Source organism: Pezoporus flaviventris, unplaced genomic scaffold (assembly GCF_033815535.1).
Source record: "Pezoporus flaviventris isolate CSIRO_AGI_PZ_B2104156 unplaced genomic scaffold, CSIRO_AGI_Pfla_v1 ptg000031l, whole genome shotgun sequence".
NCBI classification, from domain to species: Eukaryota; Metazoa; Chordata; class Aves; order Psittaciformes; family Psittacidae; genus Pezoporus; species Pezoporus flaviventris.
The window spans coordinates 64,884,617-64,905,971 of NW_026892579.1; the positions used below are offsets into that span (position 1 = coordinate 64,884,617).

Sequence of the window (21,355 nt, forward strand, 5' to 3'; positions counted from 1 at the left end):
TGATCCATCTCACTGCAGAGACTGCTTCTTGTACTCAAAAGAGATGATAAAAAGCAGTTTCCAGGGGAGCTGAGAATATAAAAGATGTAAGTTTTGATACTGAAAAGACTGTTCAACAGCATTTTAGGGAATAGAGAGCAAGGCACTTGCATTTTTTGCATACCCCTTCCAAGCGTTTGTCTAGAGGTTCACCCATATTAGGGAAAAGCAATGGCTGCAGTAATGCTCACAACATAAAACATTAGGATTAGCACACTAAGGGAATCATTTTGGAGCTGGGAATGCTAAAGTGGAGAAGTATGATTTATATTATTATTAGCACTCAGTAGCAAAGTGTCAGCCAGCCCAAGAAAAGGAGCACTTCTTCAGAGAACAAACCAAGTGGTTTGCCATGATCTTCAGTGGATCATCATCCAAGAACCAACTTCTGCTTCCTTAAATAAGATAGCCCAGAAGGTCTTGTACTTGTGACAGTGCCCTGAGTGGGACTGGGCTCCTGCTCACTTCTGTCCAGAAAAGATGCCAAATTACATTATATTTCTGGACTCTGAATCCAAATTGTCATTGCTGTATGGGAAAGGTTTGCGTGTGACAAACTTACCATGATGAATTGCATCTACATAGCAGAAGTACCTCATGACCACTGAGCCTGAAGCTGTGCTGGGAACTATATAGTGTAAAAACAGATCCCAAGAGTTTATAATCCAAGAAATTAAGGCAGAAAAAAATAGATTCTTATTACAAATAAGCCTTATAGGCACAGTATAACAGATTTTAATAAGAACTTATCCATTATTCCACACTGATTTTATCAGTGGTTTTACCTTCTGATCCAGAGAAATACTGCAGTGTGACTAATTCCTCCCAGGGAAGAAGAAAAGGAATTAAGAACAGCACCTTTTAATAGGAACAGTACCTCTTAATCAGAGTTTATTAAAAGTCTTGCTATTCCAAAGTCCAGATACAAAATATACCTGCAGCAACATAGTTTTCAATAAACAAATAGGCATTTTTAAGGCTTCCTTAAATAGATTTTAAGAATACATCCTTGAGGCCAGCAGTATCAAACCCTGTACCAAACTCTGAGGGGTACACTTCTGTGCTTGTAAATCTGAGTTAATTTTCTCTTCAGCTGTCTGGCTTCAAAGACCTACGTGCAATTTAGTCCTTCGATGTGAAATTAAGGAATATGAATAGTTAAAATGAAGGATACATTACGTACAGTTCTGCAATCAAGGAGGAAATCAATGCACCTAATGTCTATAACATAATGTAAAGGATTTCTACAGTCACAAGTGGAAAGCTTGGTATTTCCTGGAATAAAAATTCCCCATAATGTCAAGTTTGTACCTTCAATAAGAGAATAAAAAGTGTCCAGACCAAACGGAATCAATAACCATGCTGGCAAAAACCACCCCAAGTATTAGGTGTTCAGAAGGCACAGAGACATATCGATGATAAAAAGTGATGAGTTTATGTCACTTAAAGTGACAAGGAAGTGTGATAATAAAAGACTTTCCAGCAGTAAAGATGGATGCGATCCCCCAAAGCACACTGAAAAGAAGATAGAAATACGTTCTTTGCACTTTTAATAGCTCAGCTCAGGGAAAGTAGATTGAAAGCAGGGTGGAGGGAATAGAACTAAGTAGAGATCACAGATAAACAATGAAAGTAAAGAAAAACATGTTTCTAAATTAAGGGAAAACCTTCAAATCCCACATGACTATCTATATGGATAATGGCAGTAAGTGGGACAAAGGCCAGAGAGGGAACATATACCGTGCCCCAGGTAGACACAAAACCTAAAGATCTTACATGCTTTTAAAAGCAAGCGCTAGGCAATCTCCATCCCAGGCTTCTAGAACTGACACATGAAGTTACAGATCCAGGAGTAAACAGTGACAATAACTGGGAGGTAGTATAACATGATGAGAGCTGCAAATTACTGCATCTATATTTAAGCAGCAAAGGAGAACATGACAGAGTCAACTGTGGGCCTGTAAACCTAGCCTTGACGACATGCAAAGTTTAAAGGTATAGCTATAGATACACACTTTCGTAAAAATCAAAGATACAAAGTTTAGCAAGAAAAATGAGATCTAATGCAGCACATTTGTAAAAAACAGACATTTGTCTTAGATTAGATCCATTTTATTACCTATATTTAGAACAACCACTTTTCTTATTAGTCTGGATTTAAGAAAAGTACTTCATGTGAGGAGTTAGTTAAAAAGGAGATAAGAATACTATTGTATTGTACACCAAGCCAGGGAAGAGACAACATAGGAAGCATTAGGCTAAGGGAAGGTTGAAAGTGGTTTCATTTCATAACCTTTCAAATAAATAGAGGCAAGAGGGTGGAAAGAAAAGAGTGCAAACGGCACAGGTCCGGGAAGAGCCCAGAGCTAGAAGACAGCAGCTTTTAGATTTGCTATGGAGTTGCCCAATATCACACAACCATTTAAGAATAAAGGAACAAAACAAAAGAAGAAAACACAATTCCCTGTCCCTTTTAAGTGAGACGACCTGTCAGGTTTTTAACAGCATGTAGATGCCTAACTTCCACACCCTCAAAACACAAAGTGTAACCATTTACAAAGCAGCCATGGGGCCAACACTCCTATTACCTCTATGAAAGCAGATGTTTAAAAGGCTGCAAATATGCCTTACAGGCCACTGGTTATTAGGAGGTACAAGTATTTCCTGTATTTTTCATGTATTCAATCTGAACACATGGGAGCCTGAAGGCCAGTGTTCTTAGACACTGCAATGCAATAAGTTCAGCGAAAATCCTGCCCCTAGAACTGAAATAGGAGTCAGTGCTTCTGAAGTCCTACCCAGCTTTAATGTGATAGTGTTAAAGTACATAATTAAAGAGTTCTGTCCAACAGCTGAGATTCCTGTTTTAAACAGCATCACAGACAAAATAAGATTTCAGTATTAATAGCAATTACTGCTTTTCTGGAAGGATGGAGTGTTAAAACACACACACCAAACTGGCATTTCAAAGTGCCACGAGAAGATTTTACATCATTACTACAGCCCATCTGCTAAACACAGAGCAACAGATGATGAGCACAGATCACTCCTAACTTCAGGAAACTTCTCCCAACGTTCCTGTATGTTACAGGTTAATCAGGTGACACGCATTACAAACTAGCAGAGGTGAAACGAGGTTAAACCCATGACGATTGATGTAACGTCCTCATTTAGAGCAATTTATTCTTTTCATTACAATTATATTTGTAGATGCTGAAAGTCCAGACTAGGGCAGGTACTCACATAAGTCAATACACTAAGAAAGTAGGGTATTTTTGCAGAGATAAGAAAGAACATATGGTCCTTCTTGCCAGCTAAGGGTCCCTTTTAAAACAATTTCCCTCAATCTGATTTGCTTTACAATTACACTAAATCCTGCCATGATTTCTCTCGCAGAATTTGGCTTTCCTCAAGGAGGTGTTTTTCCTTCCCCTGGTTTCTGCCTTCATTATTGATTTTTAGAAAATCCTTGAGTTACTAGAGAAAGGTTTTGGCAAGTTTCCCTCGAGGCCTGCAGATGCCTCTTACCCTTATCAATAGAGCATCCTTTCACCCCCTTAGCTACCATCCTCAGTTACTGTTTGACTATGCATGTATTCTGCTCAGGGACCAGCAGGGAGAACATTCAATATCCTCTCTCTGACAAACAAGAAAGGCAACAGCTGCTGGGCCTCAGCAGAGGGGCTGCTCAGGGAACCTGTCCCAGAGAGAAGTCTGCCTGGACCCACTGCAGAGAACTAAGGAAGTCCCCTCCCCATGGCAAAACGTGAGAGGAGGAATTTGGACCATTTTGTCCTCTCCTTACTGGAAGGAGATTATTTGAAAACCCCTTTTAACCACTGCAGAACTGCAATCAAAAAAGTGCTTTCATTGACATCTCTGACACAGAGAGGTCATGTCAGAGAAGGGGGGTGCTTTTGTTAGAGAAATAAGACTAAATATTCTGTTAACTCATAGAAATCACAGCCCTGAAGACAGGGCTTCTGCTTTCTGAGAACTGACTGATGGGCTGAATTGAGAAGAGAAGCTTAAAGGAGCTTGTTAGAGCTATCAGTGTGAAATTCAGAGCTAATACCTGGCAAGGGCTGCCTGGCTTGTGTGGGGCTTGGCCATGGATGTTGCTCCAGCAACTGGGAGATCCAGGGGTACTTACTACAGGGGGTTGCTATGTGACCATCACTGCCAACTTTGTTAGGTGAGAACAACCTAATAAAACAAGTTAAATAACTTGGTTTAGTGTTTGCTGGTGGCTTTTTTCTTTTATTTCAGGTTTTCTTTGTGCGTTGTTTTGGGGTTTTCTTCCCCCCTTTTTTGTTTGTTTGAGAAAAACATCAAGTCTGGATTTTATTTCATTTTTAAGACAAAGAAGGAAGAATTGAATTATAGCCCCCAAATTTTCCTCCAAGTGAATGCCAAATCTCAGAAAACACAAAGCAAATACAAGGATGCCAAGGCCCATTAAACAGAATTCAAACATCTTCCCTTTTCTGGGAGGGGGGCTGGCAGTCATTGCCAGTGCAGTGTTAGGAGTGGCAGTCCTAACATTGGCATGTCAGGAAAATGGGGTATATACACTTCACAGTGAAGACAGGGAGAGAGACTGAGCGGCTACAGAGCTCCTTTGAAAAAGGAGTTGTGCCTTATCTCCCAAACTGGGTAACACAGCTCCCTTTAAAAGGAGCTGCGCTCCCCTTAGGCTCCAATTGCTCCAGCTGCCACTCAGGGAAAGGGACAGAAATGCTGAGGGTTAAAAGCTGCCCCCCTCCCTCCCTCCATCCCAAGCAATCAGGAGATGAGATGACACAAACTCAGACGATGGCCCTAAGCCAGCCCCTTAAAAGGAAGCCAGGAGTGTTTAAGGAAGATCGCTGGAGCTGGGATCTGGCTGGGGCCCATCTCTCCCCGACAGCAGCCGCTGCAGTCCCAGGGCTGCAGGAGCTGCTCTGCACTGCAGGGAAAAGGGAATGCCGGGCTGTTCTCATGCTGGGCGGATCTAACACTTTCTACCAGTCATTTTGCTGGCTCTGTTCTTGTCCCAGCTTGCTCAGGTTCAGCAAGGCCGGGACAGAGCTAGATTGGAGCTGAGCAAATAAATACCCTTGCAATGCAGAGCTCCTTTGTTCCAAGAGGAGGAAAACTGCTGGTTTTCCACTAGTAGCGGTACACCCAAGTGTGGGCTGCTATATGTCTGATCATGACTAATTAGAGTTGAGTGTAATGGAAAGTGGAAGCCTTTTGTTTTGGGGCTGATTGATTTATGATCATTAAATAGGTGCTAGTCACATAGAATCACAGAATAGTTTGGGTTGGAAAGGACCTTAAGATCATCCAGTTCCAACCCCCCTGCCATGGGCAGGGATGCCTCACACTAGACCATGTCACCCAAGGTTTTGCCCCCTTCCTGCACAGAAACTCACTGTATGACAAACTCACATTACTCAATTGTTACTACAACTGCATACAGTTACCTGGCAATAAGCATGTGGAAGTGGCCAAGGGCTCAGCAGAAGAACCTGAACTAGCTGGTTGCTGGGATGCTGTCACAAGTGATTGAGCCAGCTGAGATCAGTGGAATTCCGATTGCTGCTTCTCTGTGGATTCACATGAAAAAAGGGAATAAAGAAAGTAAACCACAGAAAACAACCCAAACCAAAGCCAAAAAGAAAAGGAAATCAAGCAGGCATTTCCCCCCATACTAAAAGTCTTTGTTAAATTGTATTTCAACAATTGAGCATTTCAAGCAATTGAAACAACAAAACAATCACTGGTGCATGGAGATGTGTTTGACTAAATCAAGTGGAGTTTTCTACCCAAGATACAAACCTCTGGCACCCTGGGGATCACAAACAGAAGGCTGACAGATTTAACTCTTGCAGCACAAGCGGTTTTCCTGGAACATGATACCAATAGGACTGAAACCTGATCACAGTGTGACTTTCATACTCTAGAATGTGAATCCCGTTACTACCACAGACACTCTCAACACCAGTACTTAAAGTGACAATTCGTTTCTATAGCAGATCTGTTAAAAAAGTCTCCTATGCGAAGAGGCTCTTGGTTTATTTATAGGCAAACCAGCTGTTTTCGGCATTCCATGATTTAGGCTGAGGTCTGCTCTGAGTCCTGCATGTACCGAGAGAGCCTGGTACAGAGTTACCTTGTGTGGAAGCAAACTGTGTTGCTCCTTTCCAAAGCAGTGAACAGCATCTCTGTCACTGCAGACTGGCACCTCCTATGGAACACAGCTTTACTGGGGATTGGCTTTAACCACAAGAAGAGCAATAGTTTTTGATGGTGGTGGCAGACTAAGCCAGGTCTGGAACTCTGTTTTCCAACATGAACTAACCCGAGTGAAGAGGGAGCTCTCACAGCAGCTTTCCTCCCAGTTGCCCTCCTGAAATGCTCAATTAATATATAACAAGCAAATAACAGCCTCCAATCAAATCAGCCCATTCATCTGGATAAGAAGATAGGTTCCTGATCCACACACTGAAATGATTCTGCTTCTATCACCCATGTACCCAAATGCAGTACTTTTCTACTACTGCTCACTTTCACCTATGCTATTACATTGTTAGGTGCAGCACATCCTGCTGTACATCTGCCACTTTATAACTTAAATATAAACTATTCCATACTTTTGTTAGTTGATTACATGAATATGTATCAGTATAAATAGGCAACCCCCCCCCATGTTGTTGCATATATAAGTCCCTCCTTTGTAAAGATCCACAGGTGATGATTACTTTTTCATGTTACCTATATTTGTTCTGAAGGGATAATATTCATTGTGACTAGAAGTTTCCAGCTCTGTCTAAACATTCATTCCTACATGGATTCACTCTCTTAAAACATAGCACTGAAACAGCCCACACTTCAGCCTCTTACATTTTTAAGTTAATATCCTTTTAGATGAGTTTTTGCATCATTTATTTAGATTCATTATTGCTTTTTTCTCTTAAAAGCCACTTCATTTAACGTAGCTACCCCTTAATTTATATTAGGAGGTATGTCCTGTTCTGGCATCATTATCAACATTACCAGCAGCAGCCAATATTTGCAATCCCATGCTGGAGGAGAAATCAATGCCATTCTTACATTGCTTTGCTTTATACGCATACAGACAACAGAGAGTCAAATAAACATAAGCAAGCAATTCCTTCTCCCAGGAATTCCAGTCTCATACCTTTGCCTGGTTCCCAAGGGCCAAATGTCAATCAAGAACAGAGTCAACACTGAGACAGAACAAGACTTCCTCCTCCTAACAGAATTTCAGACTGAACCTCTGAGTTATGAATCATGGAATGGTTTGGGTTGGAAGGGACGAAATAATCCCAAATGAACGGTCAGCACAAAACATCTTCCCAACAGAGGACTTTTACACAAATACTATATAAAAGAATTAAAGACTGGTTTCTGGTCATCACGATTTGGGCTCTCCAAAAACACTTGCAATACTCATCGATCCAGTTAAATCTTCCCTGAGTTTACAGGGGCACATAAAACACGTGCAAAGAACCACAGAATGATACATGCACACACTCTGGTATTAACATGGATTTAAACAATCAGTTTAATGAAACCAGGCAAGTTTAAGCACAGACAAGCCCTGCAGTGTGTTTCTACTGAACACATGTTAGAAAAAGACTTGGGGAGGGGGGGGAGCCCACTGAGTTTTAACTCTTTTTTTCCCCCTTCATTGGCCAAACACACTCATCCTGCTGCTGAGATGGTGTGTTTTGTGCTGAGCCATTCAAATATTGCACAGTAGCTGTTGAACGGGTTTGCTGTAGGCGTTTTCCTATGACATGTAGTAGCTTCCTACATGTATCCTTCACTACTACTCATGGCCTTCTTGCTTTGAGAGCCAGCAGGTGCTTTAACTACTGGCTGAGCTAAGCCTGTATTGAGCCGAACTGTAGACTGAAGCAGTCCCCAGTTGGCTCCAGAACTGATAGAACAGGCATACAACTGACAGCCAGACTTTCACAGCCCTCCCCTTATGTTCTGAGTGAACATAAACCATGTGAAGTGTAGAATATGGCCCCAAGGTTTGTAAACCACAGCCTAATCACATGTAGTATATCCAAATGGGAGCTCTGTGTGTCGTTGCCTTCTCTTTGCTTTCTCAAAAGCTGTAACCAACTACTTGGCTCTATTTTCATGCAAGGCTGCCAGTTTCTATAAAGGGACTCAAAACCTGGCAATCAGCATGCAGAATTCTGGTTGCAATATCTCTGCTTTGCTGTCTGGTTTTGTAGACACTCATTTCAACTGCTTGCAAGCCAAGGGTATTTTCCTTCGGTTAGCTATTCCATCTTAAACTGTATATAAGATAAATGCCTTCAGAAAAGATTCCAGCTATCCCTTAGGTGATTTGTACAACATGAAAGAGACTTAAAAAGAGAGTTTTTCTCTCTGTCATTGCCAGATTTGCAAGTCAGTATTCTGCACACAGAAAACATGCTAATTTATTCAGTTCTCTTATCTTCCTCCTTTCACTCGGCTGATGCACGGCATGCCAAGTTCACAGTGCTTCCCTAATGATGCACTGCTGCTCACTTACTCTTCCAAAGGGAACATTCTCCACGTCTATTTAGCAAGATGGCTTTTAAAAATAGGAACACAAAATCTAGTGCTAAGATCAGGATAATTATGGGGGATAGAGCAGGTGCAAGTGTTCTCTTACGCAGCATTTTCTGATGATACGACAAAGAAAAAGTTTACTTGCCAAGGGCCCAGAGGAAGTTTTCAGTGTACTTCTGTCGTACAGCTTGTGAGAACGATAGCAAACAGCCTCCTGTAAACAGGCACGGCCAAGTAAGTGGAAGTGTAATTTCTGAGTGATGCTCGTCTGTTTGATAACATCTTCACTCCAAAATCCACCAGGCTCCTGTCAGATAACAACTGAGATTTGCATCACAGAGCTCATGGCCTGAATTCAGAGCATTTAGGCTCCTAATTTCTCCCAGGTCTAGAAGTCAGGACCTTAATTCCTTCCTGAGGCTGTTGCTACAAGATCTTCAAAAGCTACTGCTTCAGTCACTACCTGAAGGGAACAGCCAGCCAGGAGCAAAGCCACAAGCTTCTCTTTGGTATGACATAGCATAGGAGGGACTAAGAGTTCCCGTGATGGATCTACCACTCAAAGGGGACCTTTCACCACTTTACACTTGCCCGTGAGGTCTGTAAATTCACCTCAGTGGTTTCTGGATATGGCAACCAAAATCCCCTTCATCCTCTGAGTACTAGGAAATGTTTTTTATTCCATTTCAAAAGGCCAAATTATACCAGACAAGACTGAGCTTTCTGAAGAGGCCCAGAAAGGTGCCTGTGCCTCCTTAGCTGCACATTGTCCCCAGATTTCCCACTTTAATCCATCTCCTGCTGTTACAGGATCCCCAGTTGAAGACAGGAAATTTAAAGACAGCAGAAGTGTGACAAGTGGGAATAAATTCAGAGAAAACACACCTCAATTTAATCTGTGATGTACTGAAATCTGGAGTGGGGACCAGACACATAACCTTGCATGCATACATAGCTCTGTACTTTGATGGCATGATGATTCCAGAAGTCAGCTCACAGTGTTTATATGCTAAAATATCATGTATGAGAAATGTGTTACTGTTTAATTTGCATTTTTTCCCTCTTCCCTGGTGCTGAATACATAAGAGAGGTTTGAAGATCAGCTTTCATTTAATGTCCCATCACAGGAATTTTGCCATATTACTGAATTCAACACATTAATGGGGTGGTTGGTTGGTCCTGTCGAATCGCCCCAAAGTCGGTCTAAGGACTGAGGTTAGATATAAGGAAGAAGTTCTTTACTGTGAGGGTGCTGAGGCACTGGTACAGGGTGCCCAGAGAAGCTGTGGCTGACCCATCCCTGGCAGTGTTCAGGGGGCTTGGATCAACCTGCTCTAGTGGAAGGTGACCCTGCTCATGACAGGGGGTTGGAACTGGATGAGCTTTAAGGTCCCTTCCAACCCAAACCAGTCTGTGACTCTACGTGTGTTTTATGCAGGAACAGACACAGGTTTTTGACATAAGACAGGGATGCAACCTCTGCTTTTAATGAAAAGACAGGATCCAGTTTTATATTTAAGTTCTGGCCATTTGGTGAGTATACCAGATCCATCAGAATCCTATCTGTTTCAATCCGGACAGGATTTCTGTCATATGCACCATCTGTGATCAGATACCCCTGCAACTCCTTTCCAATGCTGTAAAGCTGTAGCTCAACAAGCCATGCTTAAACCTCTCCACTTCCAAGTGATGCTCTCTTGACTGGGTAACTAGATGATCTTAAGGTCCTTTCCAACCCTAACCATTCTGTGATTCTAACTCCATGCCATTCATCTTTCTCAGTCAGGAAAAACTCTGTCTTTGCTACAGCAAGATGCAATCCAGCCCTAGCTGTATGCTAGTCTTTGTGCTGGCTGTACTGCTCACCTGATATCCCTCCAGGGACCTAGTTCAGGAAACTAAATGATCAGAAACAAGTGCCACAAGAATCTTGCTTTCAGTTAGCTCGCTAAATTGTCCCATTCTTCTTCCAGAGCTAGCATGAGGCAGGGGATGAGCTCTTTCAGGGGCACTCAGTCATCCACATATCCATATACAGCTATCATGCAAAATGATATAATATAGCAGCACTCATACCTTGAACCCTTCCAAGGTCATCTACCACTTTCAAAAGGCAATACACCAGATAAAGTTACCTTATGCATTCCCTCAAATGTAAGTGCAGCTTAATTTTGTCCTGTCTCGGTGTGCACTACAAACACCAGGGCTGAAAGTATTTGAGGGTGCTCCATAGGTGCCATCGAATTTGTCACACTGTTCAAAAGGCTCACAGACAGCAATAAAGAGCAAAAGGTTCCAGCAAAAGAAACCTGGGAAAGGGAAAACTTTTGCCTACTGAAGTCGAAAGTATTTTACCATCAAATAATAAAGGTGTTATTTCCAAATTACAGAGCAGTACTTCAGAAATCAGTAAAAATGCCATAAAACACTACTAGAAAGCAAAAAATAGAAGTTTTCCCCTTGTCAACGGTGGGTATAAGTCATTCACACAGCTTTCCCTTCTAGCCTCTCCCTTACATTGTTATTTTCAAAGACCTCAAAAACCTTCTTGCTTAACATTCTAGGAACAGGCATCTCAGCTATTATAGCACAATAAACCACCAAATCTATATCAAGCTCAACTGCATGTATTTTACTATCAGGAAGCCTTGGGTGACATGGTCTAGGGTGAGGCATCCCTGCCCCTGGCAGGGGGTTGGAACTGGATGATCTTGAGGTCCTTTCCAACCCAAACCACTTTAGGATTCTATGACAATGCTGCAAGCTAACACTGTAGAAGCAAGTTTTGGAACCAAGACAATGCCATTTGTGACCAGTTAATAAATATAACCTAATTATTTGGAATGCAATCTGTCTTGCTGGACTTTTTCCCTTGTATCAAGTACTAGATCCTAGTATCATTCAAGCTAAACAAAATGCTCTATAATGGTCTCAAGCTATATATTATTTGAAATGACAGAATGACTTAGGCACATCAGTGATTTTCTAATTCCTTGTACTTAAAATATTCTGTTGAACTCCCCAGAATGCAGGGAGTTTGAGAGATGCTGTATTTACTAATGCTGACACAAAGGCAAAAAGCCAAAGCCACCGCCTCTAGACTGCAGAAGGTCAAACAAGAATACATGCAGCCAAGAGTTAGCCCAGATATTTGGAACTAGATGATGTGTAACCAAATCTTAGCCCCATTATAGTCACTATAACACAACTCTCATTGACTGTCTTCAGCAGGTACAGGGAGCTCATCTTTCCTCCAAACCCATCCTGCTTCAGGCACTAAACACCCCAATTCCAGAACTGCAAAATACACGATCTCAAATCCAGCAAAGCAAATAGCTAAATGCTTTTGCAGGACTGCTCTGCTTAATGTTGGCAGCCAGCATGCCTGGAGTATCAGCCACTTCTCACTCTCTTTCATTTCCTTATTTGACTTTGCTGACCCCAATTGTGATATGGTGAATCACATCTTGTCCCCAGGCACTTCAGTTCCACCCAGTCCTGCTCACACAGGCATCCCTATTGAGGCTGGTGGATTTATTTAGAGGCATAAGAGCTCAAAGAGGTTTTGCACCTTTCCAATAAGAAGAGATTCACAGTAACCTGCAGTTAATGTCTGATCAGCAAGACAATTCTGAAGTTCCCAGCCTGCTTCAGAGATGCTGTGAACTTGATTGATCTTCTGTTGGAAACCTGAAAAGTTTGTAGAATTAGTTCTACTCAGCTGTGAAGACAGCCAATGGACAGAACTGACCCCAAGAACCTATCAGAGTCCAGTTTCAAAGGAACTCACAATTATTACTACATCAACAACAAATACAGAACATGAGTTTAACAAGCATTGCATTGAAATAACCTGTTAAACATCAGTAGGCAGGCAGTAATCAGTGGCTCGAAGTGGTGTTTTCTCCTTCTAACACATCCAGTGGAAGCTTGAAATGATTTTGCTTCCTGGACAGTGTTTAAAAATAACAGTAAAGGAAAAATACCTTGATTCCTCAGCACCAAGTGCTTCAGGTTGTTCACAAATAATTGATAAAGCCCAACAACCCAGCACCATACCTTCTGACTGCTTCCAAGCAGTTAATGCCAACACTTACAGAAGCTTCTTCTTGGAGCTTTTTTTTTGTCATATATAATCTGTTGTTGTTACTTGCTTTAGACGCTCAGACAGAAGTGCCATGTATGTAAAAAAGATTAGCTAAATAAATTGAGGTGTTCAAAGTGACGGATGCCACTGAACGTTTGGGTGTAGAGGACCAGCACATGCTCACAGAGCTATTTAGTATCCTTACTGTCACCTACAGCATTATTGTGCTCCTCTATTCTAGAGTGCCTGCTACACCATAAACACTCAAAAGAACAACTGACAATATAAAGTATTTCCCCAAACAGGTGTTATTCCAACCATTCAGAATTCCTTCACAGACCATCCAAATGCATCTCTCTGCTTTAAAACAGAAACTAATGTTTTCCAGAAGTGCTTCAGTGACGAGAGGAGAATGATGTCCCTCCAAAGCGGCTTAAGCCTTTCAGCAGATAGTGTTCAGTTAAAACACAGCAGAAAGGACAACATATACAATGATCTTTACTTCGTTGCTGTTCTTCTTACAGAACATTGGTCCCATCTAAAAGGGAACAGTCAGGTTTGCACTAAAGGCTTAATACCTCACATTAAACTAGGATAAATTACACTGCCTGCCAAGCAGCCACAGACAAAGGGAGTCTGAGCAATGGCTATCACCAAATAAACCCAAAAGGGCATGCTGGCAAACTCCTGCCCTTGTTCAGGAAGGAGAGCAGTGGGGATGGCAGCTTCTCCAACCTCACTTCTATCAGAAGCCCAGTACAAAACACACTGAGGCTATGGGAAATGGTGCTGATGTTTTGGGGCTTGGGATCAACCCAGTGAGAATGAATTATGGAGGAGTTGTTGGACCATGACTTCAGTTAAACAGGGCCAGGTAAATGCTCCCAGGCTGTTGTGGTGACTCCTCACCTGCAAAAACCTCTGCCAGAGACAATAAAGAGAAGACTGGTCTGCTTCCACAGCCACATGTCATAGAATCATGGCATGGTTTGGGTTGGAAGGGACCTTAAAGCTCGTCCAGTTCCAACCCCCTGCCATGGGTAGGGACACATTCCACTAGAGCAGCTTGCTCCAAGCCCCATCCAACCTGGCCTTGAACACTGCCAGGGATGGGGCACAAAGAGGGAATCCCTGTTGCTGTATAGATATCCTCATAGCCTACCCTAGCACTCAGTTAGAGAGCAAATACACCTTACTTCATTATGCTATCTAGAAACAAAATAACAACGTTCATGCAGCCTAAACCAGAGCAACACTTGTAATTTGTGGCATTTCAACACAATAGACTTATTGCCAGGCACTGAGCTGTATGGCAGAGAGCTGGAGCCCAGCATCCCTGACACTCCAGGATGCAGCACCATAGGCAGAAGAAATCTGTGCGGGACAGCCCATCCCTCTATGCCAGAGCTGCTGTGGGGGAGAGGGAAGAATTTGCTAGGATGGTCCAGGGGACTGAAGGGCAATTCAAAAGCAGAAAGATTAAATAGCTTGTTTGTGACTTGACAACTCAGTAGAGCAATCAGACCAGCATCAACCCATTATCCTATTCTGCAGCAACATCTGCTTGTGACAAGAAGATATATATTGCAAGCTATGATGAGCAGTGTTTGCATTATCCTTGCCAAATTAAAAAGATAAGACAGAGAGCAAAGAAAGCCGTCCCTGATGAGAATAAATCTCTTAAAGATGGACATTTCAAGGCCTGCATTCTCCCATCACCACCCAGCATTCTGGAATAGATGTCATGGTGCATCAAAGAAGCATTTGCTTGAGACCAGCAGTCACCAGCATGTCTTGTATGTGACCACAATGCTGAGAAATGGGAGGTACTGCAGGCAAAAGAGAGTTCACATAGTTTTGCATGGAAGGCTAACAAATAAGAGCTGGGCACATCCTTGTCATGAAGCAGGCAGGACCTTAAATTGCATTTGTCCTCAGTGTATACATATGCTTTTTAGGTCCAAAGAAAACAACCAATATATATACTTGTCAGCAGTTTTAAGGCTAGAAGACTTGAGAATAACTAAACCAGATGATACAGGGTGGATACTACTAATTGGTGTAAATGTCCAAATTCACATCTTTCTTCACCTGAATAAAGCCTGCCTAACAGTTAGTAATGAGTCAAAAACATTGCAAGGTTTGCTCCTCCCAAACGTTGCTTTAAGAGTGGTTGACAAACACCCATTTAAGCTGTTGCTGGCAAATGTATTTTCTCCAGATGCTCTGCTTATTTTCTGAATAAGCTCTTAAAAACAAACAGAAAGGGCTATATTTTAAGGATGAATAAATAAGCCATTATTATTCTCATACAGTGTTCTTATATCCCACTGATGAGGGTAAAAGCCCAATAATTTCCATGGAGGAGGAAGAGAACTAATAATACACTTTTCAGCACTTACCATGAACATCATTTTTATTGTAGTGATGGAGAAAAGCAGCAGATTTCAGAGCACATAATGGAAGGCAATTTCAAAATCTGTTGAAAAAGGGCTGATGTACACAGATATTTGTAAGCACTTCCTCAGTAGCATCAAGTCATTCCACTCAAAAGAGCAGATCCCCCTTCCCTAGCAGATCCAATTCCCTAGATCATCCTCACTGTATGTCACATACTTGCTCTAAGGCCAGGAACCTTTCTACTGGGGGTAGAGTTGTAAGTGAAAGTTTGTCTTACCTGTCCTAAGTTCACAAGTAAATTCAGGTAATGATTGTTGGAATCATCTCCTCATGAAACCACATGAAGATATCCCCATTTGCTTTCAGATTTCACCAGGGATATTCTAAGACTGGCCCTGTTGCCACTGAGGAAGAAAATACACTATCACTCTGCGGTTCAGATGCTACAAAGCTGAGCACTGAGAGCAGGAGTAACGTATCTGCAGGAAGAGCTGGAGGTCGGGTGCAACTAAAACTAGTTCTAACCCACCCGTTCCTCCCACGACTGCATCTTTCATGGAAGGTCCTGTGGAATGAGGAAGAACACAACAGAGAAAAACAGGTGCCAAGAAAACAAAGACATATGGGCATATTCTTACTTTTCAAGCATTCTACCACACATCAGACCTAAAAAGCATTCCTCACCCCCACTGCAGCTCTTCCTACCAATGCAATCACAAGTCTTACCTTCCTGAAGATTAACTGCGCAGCACAGCTGCAGCCTGAACCCACAGCACCCTCCCAGACAGGGGTCTCTGCTTACCACTGAGCAATGCAACAGCTTGATTGTCCTGTCCCTCCTTTGGAGCAGACTGAAGGTAGCAAAGTTCTGTGTAAACTCCTACAGTAAACACAACTGCTCATTGCAGGCTTGGTAAATTACAGATTGGTGAAATGGTAGAGACAGCAACAGAAGTAATAGTTATGGAAAAGTGTCAGGGGAAACAAATCTTAAAGGCCATAGAAAAAGTGGGTTTTTTTTGTTTTTTTTTTTTTTTTAATCTGAAATTTATCTATGAACATGCACAACTCAAAAATGAAACCACTCTGAACTACTTTCACATTTTCTCACCCAGGAATTTCTGTTACAGCTGTATCAGTTATAGCTGCAAATGTTCAGAGAATGAAAAATCACGCAGCTTTAATCAAATTCCTGTGCATGGGTACTCACCAAGGGACAATCCAAAGCACGTGGAAAGTACACAGTCTGTCTTTGATGGATCTCTTCAGATAAGGACAGCAGTGAATTAAAGATATAAGTCCCTCACTGCAATAGGGATTGCTCCCTGCAGGCAGAAACAAGTCTCACTGTGGACAACAAGATCCAATTGCTGCCAGCTCCAGGGTTTTGCAGCTACTAGCAGGACAAGGATGGCTCCTCTGCAGGCAGGAAATGGGGCTGGGACACTGCAGCCCCCAAGAAAAGGTGAAGACCTGGTGCTGCTTGCCTTATGTGGAGAGGAGGGGAATTCACTCAGCAACACTGAGCCTCCTTCTCCAGTTATCATCCCTTCATTCCCCCTGTCTCACCAGGTCAGGGATATGTCCCTGGGACAGGGGGATAACTTGTGGCTCCTCCTGGTATCCACCATATGCAGGGACAGGCAAAAGCACAGGGGCAGTGTCAGACCACACGGTGAAGCCCTCCCCAGGCATGTCCAGCTACTGGCATTTGGGAATCAGATCATCCTGAGTTTATGACTGTGGCCATGGAGGTATGCGGACAGAGGAGGCAAAAGGGATTAGAGATGGAATGAGATAAAACTAAGATTGAGCAATAAAAGAAAAGAACAAAAAAGGAAAACTGAAGAGGAAAACAGATGAAAGAGCAAAATCAGGAGTGCCCAAACTGAAGGCAGAGGAGAATAAATATGAGGATGAGTGAAAACGCAGACTCTGGAAAAGACTAGAGCACCACAAAAGGAAACAGTAGGTCAGAGAAAGAGCAGACATGGGAAAGTCATGGTTTTGTTCAAGTTTTACTGAAACTTTGGTTTTCTACAATGACCTTGGTCACAGCAGCAAAACAAAAACAAAACAGGAAATTCCACAGCTGTCCGATTCAAAAATATACAGAAGAAAAGGGAAATGACAAAAATTGGAATAATTTTGGCAGAAATTCAAGTGGAAAAACTGAGTCCAGTTGACATTGTCATTTTTAGAAACAATGATTTTCCTTTAAAATTCTCTTTGGGAGGTTTTTCTTCTGGGTCCTTTATGTTAATTGTTGGGAGAACATCTTGCATTTACATGCTTGATCAAACACTAGGGCTTTCTATCACTTAAAACCAGTTGTTAATACTGTAATAGTAGTTGTGTTTCAGTATTTGGTAACTTAAAACTTCAAAATCTCAGTGAACTCCCTCTACACTGAATGCATGACAGCATCTGTCAGCCTGAATTAATTTAGACCCAGGCAACACTGACTTCAAGTTTATGCACAGGGCACGGTACACACTCAGGCAAACAGCATGGAACGTGCTTTCAGCTGTATTTGACTGTAGAGGCACATAAAACACAATAACATTACAATATTTTTCTTCCCCTTCATCTAAATCAAAGGCAAAAGTCAATAAGATCATGCCTGAGGTTTTGCAAAAAGAAAATCCAGGAAAGTAAATGTTCTGAGTGTTTCAACATCAATCATACTTTAATGAATGGATGTAAGAAAATATGTGTCTTTATGCATGCATGTGTGCATAACACCTAGTCCAAAGCTATTCAAAGGAAACAGCATCTTTATAAATACCAAACGTTTCAAATCTGAACTAGAATGTTGTCTGTCACAACTACTAGCATCATCTTGTATATATGCAGCTATCTCAGCAATTGAATCTTGGGATCATGCTGACTGTAATGTGCTAGCAAATGCACTGAAAAGCATCAAAGGAAAAGTAATTACCTCTTACTAATGAGGCCTCTTCCCATCACCAGCTGCTGATGTTTCCTTGAAGACTGGGCAGGTGGAAGCCCAATTTGATTGCATAACATTCCAGGGTGCATTTTTTGTGCACTAAGAGCACCTATTGACTTCAAACAGGAACAACAGGACCTGAACCTGCATAAAACACAGAGCACGGAAGAATCAATACCTGAGCAAAACAGTGTTGTTGATTTAAACGTAACAAATAATATTACTGTATACTACTTGATGACTGGCAAGAGAGAAAATATGACTAAAAAAGCATCTTGTATTCTTCCTTGTGTGTAAACTCCTCAGTTCTTTAAGCACAATAACCCTGAAGAGAATGAGCTATGGATCTCTGCTCATGTGCACAGATCTGTCTTAACACTGTCATCACAGGGTTGGCTTTATATGAGTCAAAAATGTTAGGTGTGAGTTTAACAAGAGATACATTTCATGAGTATTCTGTTTTAAGCTTGAATGTTGATCAGTCTGGCACACTGTGACCCCAGCACTAGGGAATTGTGCCTTTTGTATTCTTGCCAATGAGATATGCAAAAGAAAAACTGATCCTCTGTACATAAAATAGGGTTAAAAAGACCTAAAATACAGCAAAATAACAAAATCCTTTCTGCAGCTAAAAGATGAGGTGAAGTCAAACAGCAAAAAAGTAGAAGAAATCTAAACCTTTCTACTTGAGCAAGCAATCATGCCTGTACTTTTCACCTGCCAGCTCCAGCTGTGCACAGCAATTAAACACACTGTACTCAGAGGCTGGCCCTATTGTCTTGTGGGATTTTTGTTTAGGCTGTGGGAGATGGCTGCATTTAAAAGTAATAATAAAAGATAACTTTGTGTTATCAGAGCTCATGCCAAGCAGCTATAAAGAATTTTGATGGCTCTTTCATTTCACATGGGGCTTTAATCTGCAACAACTACCTTCTTCCAGCATGTGTGTGTTCCCTCTTTGTGACTGACAGTGAATTGAAAAGCCAGGATAACTGATACTGGCTACAAGCCACTTTGATATGACCTTTTCACTTCACTATTTAAAGCTCTGGCCACTCCTGAGGTTTAAGCCTCAGTTCCTCACTTGGACTGAGTACTTATGGATCTGTGAGGTCTCTTTACAATGGATCTGGGATTTTTTCCACAATGGATTGGCTCATTTATTTCTCCTGCCTTGATTCCCTAGGCAATATCATCACATCTGTAGTTGACGCCAGCACACCCTTTAATGAGAGCAACAAAAATAGTGAGAGCTACAGTTGCTGCTTGTGCATTGCTTTCTCTTCACAATCTGTGAATCAGTTATAGTGAAACACGTCTGGAACAGAATTAACATGCTCCAAATAATGCAGGATTCCTTGCAAGAATATTCTTCTTATAGGAAGCCCCTATTTGTGTCCATCTCGAGGTTATTTATATTTTACTGAGACAACTCAGAGCCCACTAAAACAAAATAAATATTCAAGAATCACTTGTAAATGACTGCTGGGCACCAGTTTCAGTTCATGACTGATTTGTGAATTTTATACCTCTTACCCAAATGCTCCAAGATACCCTTGGCTTCTGAGAGAGCTGGAAACCACAGGATTACTTTAAAGATGGCAGTGATTCTTCCAAATCCCAGAGTGAAAAGAAAGCTCTTGGATCCAACCCCACAAAGTTCACATAGCAGTAGTTTGTACCAATTTCTGCAAAGGCAAATTCCACGTAAGCAATATCACAGCAAAACTAAAGTTGATGGGTTTATATATTACTAACAAACCTCCCCAAAGTACTCACACACACACACACACACAGAGACCAGTGCTACCACTGAAAATCACCACTGGGAAAAAAGCCCTGGGTAAATCAAGTGTTAGAAAAGAATTTAATCAATATGAGTCTATGACCACACCAAAACCTTTCCTCGGAGCTGTGACGGATCGTTCTAGAGCAGTACTTTCTGCCTGGATATGTAGAGCTATATGATCTGTTTTGCAAGGAAATGGATCTTTTCCAAATGGCTGCACTGAATATAATTTTCCATGCAGCTTTACTAGACTGCAATTACTGACATTGCTGCTGCAAGCAAAGAAGGGGAAAGTTAAGTGTTAGTTTGTAAGACGTGCTAAGCCGTTAACACAGTTGCCTTTTTGCAAAGGCACAGATCTTCAAGTCAACAGCAAGGCAGCTTAAGTTCTGCTGACAACTAAAGTTCAACAACAAGGTAGATTAAAGATTAAAATATAAAGCAGAATATTTCTTCCTGTATAAAAGTTCTGTAACTTCAGTAGATACCTATTTCTACTAGAAGATCCCAGCAATGTGCAGAGGGTAACGGGGTATGTAAAAAGCCAGAGGGATCAGATTAGGATAAGATTATTTAGTTCTCCAGTTTTAGAAGCAACTGGTGTTTCAGCTGAAACAGTCACCAGCACAATAATGGTGAGAGTTTAACTTTATTAAATGTCAGTAGTCACACTACAACGGGGGTGAAAAGGGACTGCTACTCGATTGTCTCAGTCTTGACTCTTGATGAAATAGTTTCTCTATAACAGATCAGCAGTTCTTTAGTGAGGCACTCACAGCTTCCCTGAAAAGCTTAAATAGTACAAACCTTTAAGAGATTTCTGAAAGCTCAGATGTGGCTCTCAGTGGAATTTGTACTTTGGAATCACTGAGGGACCTTAACAAACTTCCCTGGGAACGACAGAGGAATTTTTTGTTCTCTTACTGGCTCAGTGTGATTTTTAGTAGGAAAAATGTTCTAATCACAAGTCAGGGTTGCAGATTCAAACTGCGCAGTGTGACATCACCCAACTTCACAGCAGCTGTTCCAACCTTAAACCTTTGTAGTCATTCAAATCCGTTTGAACTCCTACAGTCCACTGGAGGTGACAGCTTTGCACAAAGGCTTTACTATAACATAGTAATACAATTAAGCCTTAAAGCCCAGATCCTTTAAAGTGTTTCAGATGGACAGGCTGGCTGTCTGTGCCAACATCTGTCACAGGAGCCTACAACCCTGCATGTTCTTAGTGACATGATACACGTCACAGGAGCCTACTTTTGAGTTGTAGCAAAGAGGCACTGAGGATGTTTTACATGCAATAAAGCATTAGTGGGCAAATTGGTGAGCTGATTCAAACCTGAATCTTGGAATTTCTCTAAATCCCTGTCTTCTGATGGTTTGCTGTTGTTACTATGGGACAAGCAGAGCAAGTATCCAAAAGTCCCCCCTCAACAAAATACCATGAAGTCTTCATTACCTTTAATCAACCATTCTTGCCCTCACCTTTCTGTTGACTTAT

At 41.7% G+C, this 21,355-nt stretch overlaps 1 long non-coding RNA gene across 1 annotated transcript in view; it reads right to left on the minus strand.

Moving 5' to 3' along the window:
- Positions 1-21,355, minus strand: part of LOC133273311 (uncharacterized) — a 28,988-nt gene continuing 7,633 nt past the window's right edge. The window contains exons 2-5 of the long non-coding RNA XR_009744733.1: positions 18,054-18,203; positions 5,508-5,630; positions 379-506; positions 1-69 (exon numbers count right to left, since the gene is read on the minus strand). This is a non-coding gene — a long non-coding RNA (uncharacterized LOC133273311). The remainder of the gene's footprint in view (positions 70-378; positions 507-5,507; positions 5,631-18,053; positions 18,204-21,355) is intronic.